Source organism: Phragmites australis, chromosome 3 (assembly GCF_958298935.1).
Source record: "Phragmites australis chromosome 3, lpPhrAust1.1, whole genome shotgun sequence".
NCBI classification, from domain to species: Eukaryota; Viridiplantae; Streptophyta; class Magnoliopsida; order Poales; family Poaceae; genus Phragmites; species Phragmites australis.
Window position 1 is genome coordinate 27822445 of NC_084923.1, and position 10136 is coordinate 27832580.

The 10136-nt window shown below is 44.3% G+C and overlaps 1 pseudogene; it reads left to right on the forward strand.

Moving 5' to 3' along the window:
• Positions 1-2945: 2945 nt before the first annotated feature.
• LOC133910627 (uncharacterized) lies at positions 2946-9899 on the forward strand (annotated as a pseudogene).
• Positions 9900-10136: the final 237 nt, after the last annotated feature.

A 10136-nucleotide genomic window follows, 5' to 3' on the forward strand; every position in this document is an offset into this window, starting at 1 on the left:
TTTGGGAAACTTTGGGGTCTGAAAACCCTTTGGGAATGGTGTAGCCTGTAGGTTGGCCCGTAGGGGAGAGTCATGGTCCTACAGGGGGTCCTCACGATGCCGGCCCTAGGGCTCCAAGGACCGAACGGGTCATGTCCTTGCGCCGAGGGGCTCACCTGTTCGTGGAGCTTGGGTCGAAAACACGCCGGCCATCTCGGGAGCGACGGCGAAGGTGTGGGCACCTTCCTGCTCGACCTGTAGGGCCATCCGTTGCTCCTCCATCTGTGCCAAGAGTGCCGCCAAGCATGATTGCCGCTCGGGCGGAGCGGTGTTTCCAGTGTCAACATCGGCTGCAGCCCCTAGGGGCGCAGCAGGGGCCTCGTCTTGCTGTTGCTGGGTTTCCGGGGTAGAAAACCCTTCGGTGTTGCCCGCGGCTGTAGTTATGGCTGGGTCGGTGGTGGCCATAAGGTTCCCGTTCCCCCTGGCTAGGGGGGTCATTGTTGGTGCGGCCTTGGTGATCTTTTTCTTGGGTGGCATCCTACCTCCCTTAGCACTTTGGTGTTTGAATCCCCATAGACGGCACCCTGTTGGAGCTAGAGTTCGTCTTGCCCCAGCAAGTACGGCAAGAGTTTCTTCTAAGGAGAAGACTCAAGCTTGGAGACGAAGTTTAAGAGGAATGAACACCACGAATGTATTGATGGTAGAAAAAATGGATCGATCTGGGGGGGGTATCACAGCGTGACTTGGTGTTTTTCCACCTCTGTGTCTTTCTGCCGTCTCTCCCTCCTCTTTGCCTAGGCATTTAATGCCAGTCACTTCCTCGCAGGCAAAGTACGATTGGTTCTTCCCTTTTGGCAGATTTTTCCTAAGGCCTGATGACTCACCCAGTAACCTCCAAGAAGCCATCTCGGGTTGCAAGAGGCCGAAGCCACGGGGACCGGACCTTCGGGAGGCTGAGCTCGGGATGGTCGGGGCTTCAGAAGGGGGAGGCTTCGGGAGGCCGAAGCCTCGGAGACCGAACCTTCGGGAGGCTGGGCTTCAGAAGGCCGGGGCTTCGGAAGGCGGAGACAGACTTAGCATTTGGGAGGCTAAGCTAATTAAGCCAAGGGGCCGTTGGAGGTCCTTAATAACGAGCCCCAACACCCACCAAATGATATTAATTCGAGGGGGAGAAGCAAGAGAATTAAGAGGGTGAAGGAAATGAATCAATACGTTCAAAGAAATAAGAAGAAAGAAGCTAACAAAAAAAGTGGCATGCCAATGAAAGACATGCAAGCAGGTGGGTTTCATGATAGCCATACCTGTCCAAACAAAGAAAATCTTGAATGATAATGTGTTCAAAATATATAGTATCAGGTTTAGTGTTAACATGTATAGGTGTATGTGTAGTCTTAAGTTATTTAGACATGTGTGAACAAGGGTAAGTCAGAGCGTGCATGTTTAAATGTTAGTTATGCAGATCGGTGCAGCCAACTAGCAATATGAAATGCAAGCAAATGGTGGTGTTCCTTGTGCAGGTCAGTGCAGCCAAAAAGGATGGTAGCACATCCTGTTTTGTAACAAGTTATGAAGCTTTTGAGATCAATATAGTATTGTGTTGAGTTCCTTGTGTTCTCTCATATGCTTGTGCGATTCAAGGTAGAGAGAGAGCAAAGAGAGGAATCGAGTGAATCGGTTCCAACAAAGTGAGAAATTGAGTGATTCAATCCGAACATCTTGCAGCTTTCTTGCATCAATATGTTCATCTTCACCAAAATAGAGAAGTTTATTTAGAACATCTCAATGTATCATGCTAAATGAGTATTTCTGAAAATTCCCATCTCTTTTATTCACAAACATGAATAATATCTATACAATGTGATATAGAATCTATACATTGCATTACAGAATTACATTGCATTATAGAATCTTTTATTCACAAACATGAAACTTTTCTCCACTCATTGCATTACAAAATTACATTGCATTGCAGAATCTGTACTGGTTCACTCAAGCTTTCACACCACTTTAACACTCCACTGGCAATCCCAACAGGCAATGGCAATGGTAAGGCTTGAAGAGGAATTTGTTTATCTTCTTACCTATTACAAACAACCAGGCAATGGCAATGGCAAGGCCTGATTTGATTCAACTTGTTCCATTGCCAACAATTCGAGTAACATGCTGAACATGTCCCTTACTGCAACCATTTGCTTCACCAGATATCTGCACTGCATAATCAGTGAGACCATTCATGGGATCCTTGCCAGCAGAAACTTCGAGCAAAAGAACGTCAGGCACTTTGCTCTCCATGTCAAAGATTTCAATTCCCCATTGTGGCTGGACAATGGACCCTGATAATTTAGCCCTTTTTGCTTAACTAACAAATCCTACCAGACAAGTAGAAATTCACAATACAGCACATAGATTTAATCTGTGGATGATGAGATTGTAATTACCTGGAGATGGCTTTTCACCTCATCATTGGTCAATCCATTGACCTTCATCAGGTCGCGGATCTGCTTCGGGGTTGCCACTTTTGCAAAGAACAAACAAGTTTTTATTTGTCTTTAGCTCACATACATGCATGCATCTGGCATTTTTTTAGGTAATTAAGGCTTGATTTCATTGATCAAATATTAGTACATGTGTGTGAGTAGTAGATGCATGGGTACCTTGGGTGTCGTCGAGGATTTGGAAGGCATTGCAGCTCCGGCGACCAGCACTGCCGAGCCTTCCTGTTGGTCTGCGGTGGGGTCGGCATTGCCTGCCCTTTCGGCGCGGTCGAGGTCGGCTTCCATTCAACCTCGGTGGCAGAGGCGACCGCGTCTTTCTCCGCTGATGCGAGGGCGAGCTCCGGCAGCGCCGCGGTGATGGTGCCCTCCGCCACAGCCTTGTCCTTGGCGAACGGGAGGAAGGCGCTCCGTCTGCTCCTGATCCCCGGCCGGTTCTTAAATTCTTCGCTTCTTGTACCGTCCGCCGTCGCCATGGGAAAGAGTATGCCTTGTCGTCCATTTCTTGGGCTTTCTAGGTTGGCTCTTTGCTATTTGGCTGGTAATTGTGCTTAATTTGGTGTGGGTTGTTTAGGTGAGAGGAACAAGGGCGGTCGGGGTGGTGGTGGTGGTGTGGATGACCAGCTTGACGTAAGCAGCGACGCCGAGAGCGTGAGCTCTATGTCTACCGCGCTGTCGGACCTCCAGCTCGCGCAGGCAACTGAGCATGTCAGCTCGCAGGAGTTCGTTCATGACAAGTACATCGACGATCTCTTCGAGAAGAGGTGAATGATACTGTTCTTTGTCTATGTCCTTGATGATTTTTAGCATCGTGCGTTTGTGTATTCATGGTTTGGGCTGCTAGTTGATTTTTTTTGGTAGGAATCGCTTAACCTTGATGCTCACAATAATTTTAGAGTGCAGAGCTGTTAATGTTCATGGTTGCTTGGCTATCAATTATGTAGTTTTCGTATTGTTGTCGAGTCATGCATTGCCATGCCTGTACAGCAATCTCTTCTCAAGGTTATCTCGGAAGCATCCACATCATATAGAGATAACATAAAAGATAACCTCTACAATCCATTTTCTCTTGACCCTAACTCTCATACATTCCTACCTTGTCTAGTTTTTCTAATCTACATCCATACACTCTCTATCCTTAAAATGTGTGTTAGAGAGAGAGAGAGAGAAACAAATTCTACTACTTTGCTGCTGTTAGTTGTCTCTTTTCTGTATGTTCTTCTGCCTTTGTTTTCTCTTGCACAAGAGTCGTAGGTGGCGAGGTTTAGAGTCAGCTGAGGTGTACCATTTTGACTTGCTCAAATGGGCCTTGTGCAATTATCCATACCTTAATTTTATGCTCTCACAATTGCAACCTATGGCTAGCAATTAGTAGTGTTGAAGTGGCTTTAATTTTTATTAGTCATGAATAATCAGAAGATGTGACCACATTTCTTGTACATTTTGGAATATCTCACATTTAGTGTAAATTTTCAGTTGCATATTTCTGTTATGATCTGAGATCATAACGGGGATAAACACCGCCGAGAGGATAGCTAGATGGCGTAGGCTGCTAGGGATGAGAGATTAGACTATAGATGAGATAGACTTAGAATAATATTAGAGGAGACTAGATTAATTGTTATTGCTTGATTGATTTCCAAGGGGTGTCGGCTGCTCTTGATATATAGAGAGCCTAGCTATACAATTCCATAACCTATTCCGACTCTAACTCTATCTCCTATCCGAGCAACTATTTTATTCCTTTCCTAGACCGAACTGAATCTAATTCTTTCCAATCTTAGCTAATCCAGACTCCCAAACTTATCACAATCTAGACTTGACTTTTAATTCTAATTTATTTTCTTCATAATTTATTTAATACTTAACTCTCACCCATAGCATCTCTCCCTTCCTTTGGAGACAGTTCATCCTCAAGTTGTAGGGTGGCTACCATGGTTGCAGTCCTAACAGCTCCCACATCGACAGAAGGTGTATCCCACACCATCATCCATGCGAATGCCAGTAGCAAGGCTGCAGATGGTGTGGCGGCAGCGTGGTGGCCGTTGATGAAGTCAGGTACATGGCCAACTTGGTCTCAGACCTTAGCTTCTTGTTATTGTCGTCGGAACATCTCATCGAAGAGATGGTGGATGGTTTAGTGTCGAGGATGGTGCCCGTGCTTGAAGCAGCAACAACAGCAACAGCAACAGCATGCACGTTGTGGTCGGCGATGGTAATAACCACTAGTGGCGACGCGGTAGCAGCGCTGGCAACGCTATTGCCACCACTCGGGCATATCGTCGAACACCTGGCGGGCAGGCTTATGCTGACGATGGTCTCCACACTTGACGCAGTTATAGCAGAGGTGTCACCCGTGATTGGCATGCCTTCCACACCCTTGAGCTTCTCGAGTGATGTCATGCGTTCCATAAGCCCATTCACCGTGTGCATGACGTCGATCAGTGCGTTCTTGATGTCGCTGAAGCTCTCCTGAAATTCCTCGCGCAACAGATCTTCCTACGCTATGAATAGCACCTTGAACTGTTCCTGCTCAACTCCAGAGGATATGGTCTCTGATACCAATTTGCTATGATCTGAGATCATAACAGGGATAAACACCACCAGGAGGATAGCCGGACGGTGTCAGCTGCTAGGAATGAGAGATCAGACTATAAATAAGAGAGACTTAGAATATTAGAGGAGACTAGATTAATTGTTATTGCCTGATTGATTTCCAATGAGTGTCGACTGCTCTTGATATATAGAGCCCAACCATACAGTTCCATAACCTATTCCAGCTTTAACTCTTAGCTTCTATCCGAATACAACTCTTTTATTCCTTTCCTAAACCGAACTGAATCCAATTCTTTCCAATCTTAAATAATCCGGACTCCCTAACTTATCTCAATCTAAACATGACTTCTAATTCTAATTTATTTCCTTCCTGATTTATCTAATACTTAACTCTCGCTCATAACATTTCCTTGACCTTCGAACTCGATCCTTGATGCTGGTTCAAGAATAGTGGAAGTTGCATATTTCATTGCCTTTAAACTTGATCCTTGATGCTGGTTCACAAATGGTGGAAATGTATATCTATTAGTTTATATATTATGCTTAGTATATTTTAACCGGTAAACTTACTACAACTCCTTTCTCTTGTAATAGCTAACTATAATTTTTCTTTGTAGCAAAGGATTTTATCCACAAAAATTTGCACTGTAAGGTTCAGCTCGATTATAAGTTAGGAACGATTGGTTAATAATTGAATAGGTCAACTTGTTGGCTACCCTCTGCTGTTTATCTTGACAATTGACATGTCATAGAAAGTTGATAAATACAGAATCAAAGCTTGTTGATGCATACAATTATGCCTGTCTTGATCATGCATGTTTGCAAACACCCTTGAGCCTGCATATCTCTACACTTTGTTTGCATGCTCGCTGATGCTGAACCTGCTCTAGTCCCTGCCAGATTTTTTTAAGGTTGATGAAACAATATCCATTGACTATTACATCAGTGGTCCCTAAAATAAATGTATATAAAAAAGGGAGAAATGGAGAACATTCCAAAGATTTTTTTTGTTGCTTAGTGTTAGAGATATTATTCTCTGGAGATATTATTCTCCAATTACTGCAGATATGTACAGCTGTGATTGCAATCCATAAAGGATCATTATAATCCCCTGTAATCCCTCCTAAAGGATCTCCTGTAATCACTCCATTATGGATATAAATACATGGATCCCTATGGCCTCCAGCCGTGTGCGGCATTCCCAAAATATTTTCGGATTTATCTATTTTTGCGAATTATTTAATAACGGGAAATCTGAATTATTGCCCTAGCACTGACGTCATCGGCTAACTAGACTTCCTGACACGGCTCGGGTACGCTACTGGATGGCCACGTTGGACTACTCTACACATATGGCACGCTGACTAGACAAAATGAGTGGTCGAGGCACTTCATTAAATTAGAGTCGTCAATCGCGGATCCTACGGCCCTGATCTAATCACGTGAAAGGGTACGTGATGATCTAATCCTCACCACACATACAAGATTGGACGGCAGAAGGGCTCCCTACCTCAGCTTTGGCACAGAACAACGATGATGGCGAGCTAGCGCGGTGGAGGATGGCCTGAGAAGAGCGAAGAGGATGTCACGGTGGTTGGAACTCGACAACGAACGGTGGGGCACGACCAGAAGATGATGGCGAGCTCGTTTTCAAATCATCGGGCTTCGCGATGTCTCGGGATGACCTGCCAATGTCGAGCTTCAACAGTGAAAATTCAGCGGTGATAGGAGCTCAGTGCAGTGGCTGGGACTTGAAGGCAAGTGGTGGTAAACGACGAGGTGCGACTGGCGAACACGGGCATGAACTCAGGCGGCGTCGGGGATGCACGAAGAGGCACGGCAATGGCAGCGGAGCTCAGTGGAAGCATGGCAATGTCACAAGGTCTCTGATGGCACAAACTAATTGGGATTTGGAGGTGCAAACACAAGGAGCTCGGCTGAGGGTTTGATTTGGGTTTTATAGAGGGAGGATGCGGAATCAAATCAGTTGGTTTGGCTTTAACATGATGATAAGAATTAGGGCTTCAGTTTCTAATTCTCCATTGACCTTCTTTCACTAATTGATCTGGTGTGATGGCATCTTCAATACAGGGCTTCAGTTACCAAAACTCGAGCCTCCCTTCCTTAAACGTGCGTGCGAGGAAGATGGAATTCAAATAGGCGGGTGATGCGGCAGAGAAGGAAGAAGGGGATTCAAGGGAGAGGAAGGGGATGGCAAGTGGGTCCAACATGGCAGAGATAGAATAGAGAGATCGAAGAGAGAGAGATCAGAGTGGGAAGAACGGGTGTGACACTTCTGCGTCTACCTCGGGGACAACTTGATATCCTGGTCTTCCAAGCGCCAAACAACAGTGTCCCGCTCTAGTGCTGAGGTCGAGTACAAGGCGATCACCTATGTTGTAGCTGAGTGCTATTGGATTCGCCAACTGTTGCAAGAATTACACTTCCCACTTAAGTCCACTATTGTCATCTACTGCAACAATGTCAACGCAGTCTACATGTCAGCCAACCCCGTCTAACATCGTCAAACCAAGCACATAGATATCTACATGCACTTCGTCCTAGAAAAGGTCTCCTCGGTCATGATCACGTTCTTCATGTGCCTTCCAGTTTGCAGTTCGCCGATGTCATGACCAAAGGATTACCATCCAAACTCTTCCTTGACTTTAGGGATAGTCTTGGCGTCTAGGAGCCTCCCGCTACGACTGCAGGGGGTGTTAGATATATTATTCTCTGGAGATATAATTCTCCAATTACTGAAGATATGTACAGCTGCGATTGTGATCCTTAAAGGATCATTATAATCCCATGTAATCCCTCCTAAAGGACCTCCTGTAATCACTCCTTTATTGATATAAATACATGGAGGCCTGTGGCCTCAAGCTGTGTGCGGCATTCCCAAAATACTTTCCTCCTTCCTTTCTTACACTTAGTATACAAAAGAGTTTTATTTCATCTCATCTCAGTGATGCATTTTGTTCATTTATGTATAGTTAATGAGGTTCTTTTCCTTGACAAAAATCAAGAGAAGTCCTGCATTCACTTGTATTGTCATAAAAAAGACTTCTTTGTGGAATTTCTCTTTGCAATATCTGTGTGATGTTGATAAGAGAATTTACCAATTGCTAATGTGAATGGTCAAATGGTGCAGGGGATCCTCAAGAGAGAGAGCTTTGGACGCTCTTGTTGATGCTTTTGAAAGTTTGTGCTTCGTGGTTTAGTGGAAAACAAGTAAGTTAATATGATTCATTAGTGATGATTCCTTAGTATCGTATATAATTAGACTAGTGAACAGACGGGATATATTATTTTCTGTGCACCCTCACTGTTGTAACTTCAGCAATGCAGTATGCATGTTCTGTCATTTATTATGCTATAGTTTTAAAAATTGTGTGAGCTTACATATGCATGTGAGTAGCCGAGATCATATTTTGTCGTAAAAATGGCATCCTTCTTTTTGTCAACTTTACCTGATAGATTACCATCTGTTTGTTTCCTTTTTTGAAGATATGTCACACTATTGAGCCAGTTCACTAATTCAATAGAAAAAGGATCTACAAATGAGGGCTGTCTAGCTTGTCGCGCCATTGGTTGGTATTCTTCTCCACCAATAGTCATTTTCACATCAGCAATCACACTTGGTGCTGGAAGTAGTTCACACGAAATAATGGATGAGTCACATCAACAGCTTTTGGGAGTCCTCCAAACTTGGCCCGATGCACCAAAGATGATCTCTGAATGTTGAAATTTTCTTTGCATTTCAGCGGCTTCCAGCAAATTTATTTGCACTTCGGTCTAGTAAATCTTAGATGAATGATTTTAGGCACTTGATTGCTTTGCTGTTGTCACATTTGTTGGTGCGACTGATCTTGCTGAAACCCAGCTATCTTTGAGAGCCATCTGGGATGTGATCCATCCAAAATCAGGATCAAATGTAAGGGCGACTTTCTGTAGGCGTTTTGCATAGTAATCAGAAAGTATGGAATCCAGTTTCTTCTAAAATTAATTATTTTGGGGGTGCTTTACAGGTTGGCATTGTCAGAAAACCAAAGTCTCCTCTATTAGCAGCTGCCATATCTGCATGGACATTTCTTTTAACAACTGTTCGTTCATCAAGGAGAAATACTGATTCTTGGAAAGAGTTAGTGAAGGCTCCCTCAATCACTGTATTCTTTTATCCGTCCAACTGCTCATGAAGCTATATCTTTATATTCTTCTTCTGCATGTAGGCCAATTACATTTCTCGCTACTCTTCTAGAAACAGAGGATCGTCCTCTGCGGATTGCTGCTGGTGAAGCATTAGCTCTGTGTTTTTGAGTTAAAACTGCTTGATGTTTGCTCTAGCGAAAAAACTGATGTTGACGGTGACACCAGAGAGACCAGTGGTTCTAAGAACCAACTTTTCTTGAATATGCAAGCATTGAAAGCCAAAATATCTGGTCTAGTCTATCATCTCTCTATGGAGGCAGGGGGTAGAGGTGCTGACAAGAAAAATCTTAATGATCAGAGAGACTTGTTCCAACGACTCTCAGATTTTATTAAGGCCTAGGTTCATTTCATTTTTTTTCCTTGAATCCATGAGTTTTTCTGTTTTCTGATAATCTAATGCTCTTGCTCCAGAGTGGTGGGTGCCCTGAAGAATCACGTACGATTTCAGGCAAGAATGTCATTTTAAGAGTTACATCATGGTGTGAATTGATACAGGTGCTCATTTTCTTGCATTTTCTTGAATTGATACAAGCTAGTCCTAATGACTTTGTTTAATGACATGAAATCGATGCACATATGCCATTTTCCACTATGTTTCTTGACCAGGGCGGTGTTCGAGTGCCAATCGGAGTGAATGATCTCTCGGATCACACCGGCTTTTAGCAGCTTCTGGACTTCTTCTTTTGCGGCTTCTGCCCGCTCTGAAGAGAGCTTGTGAAACCTCTGGCGTACAAGCCTTGCCTTCGGGTCGACCTAGAGCGAGTGCTCGATGATGCTACGGTCGACTCCTGGTAGGTCCTACGGGGACCATGCGAAATATCGAGGTTACTCCGTAAGACGGCCAAAAGTTGGGTTTCTTGCCCAGAGGTGAGGTTCGCCTCTATTTAGAAGGTCCGGTCG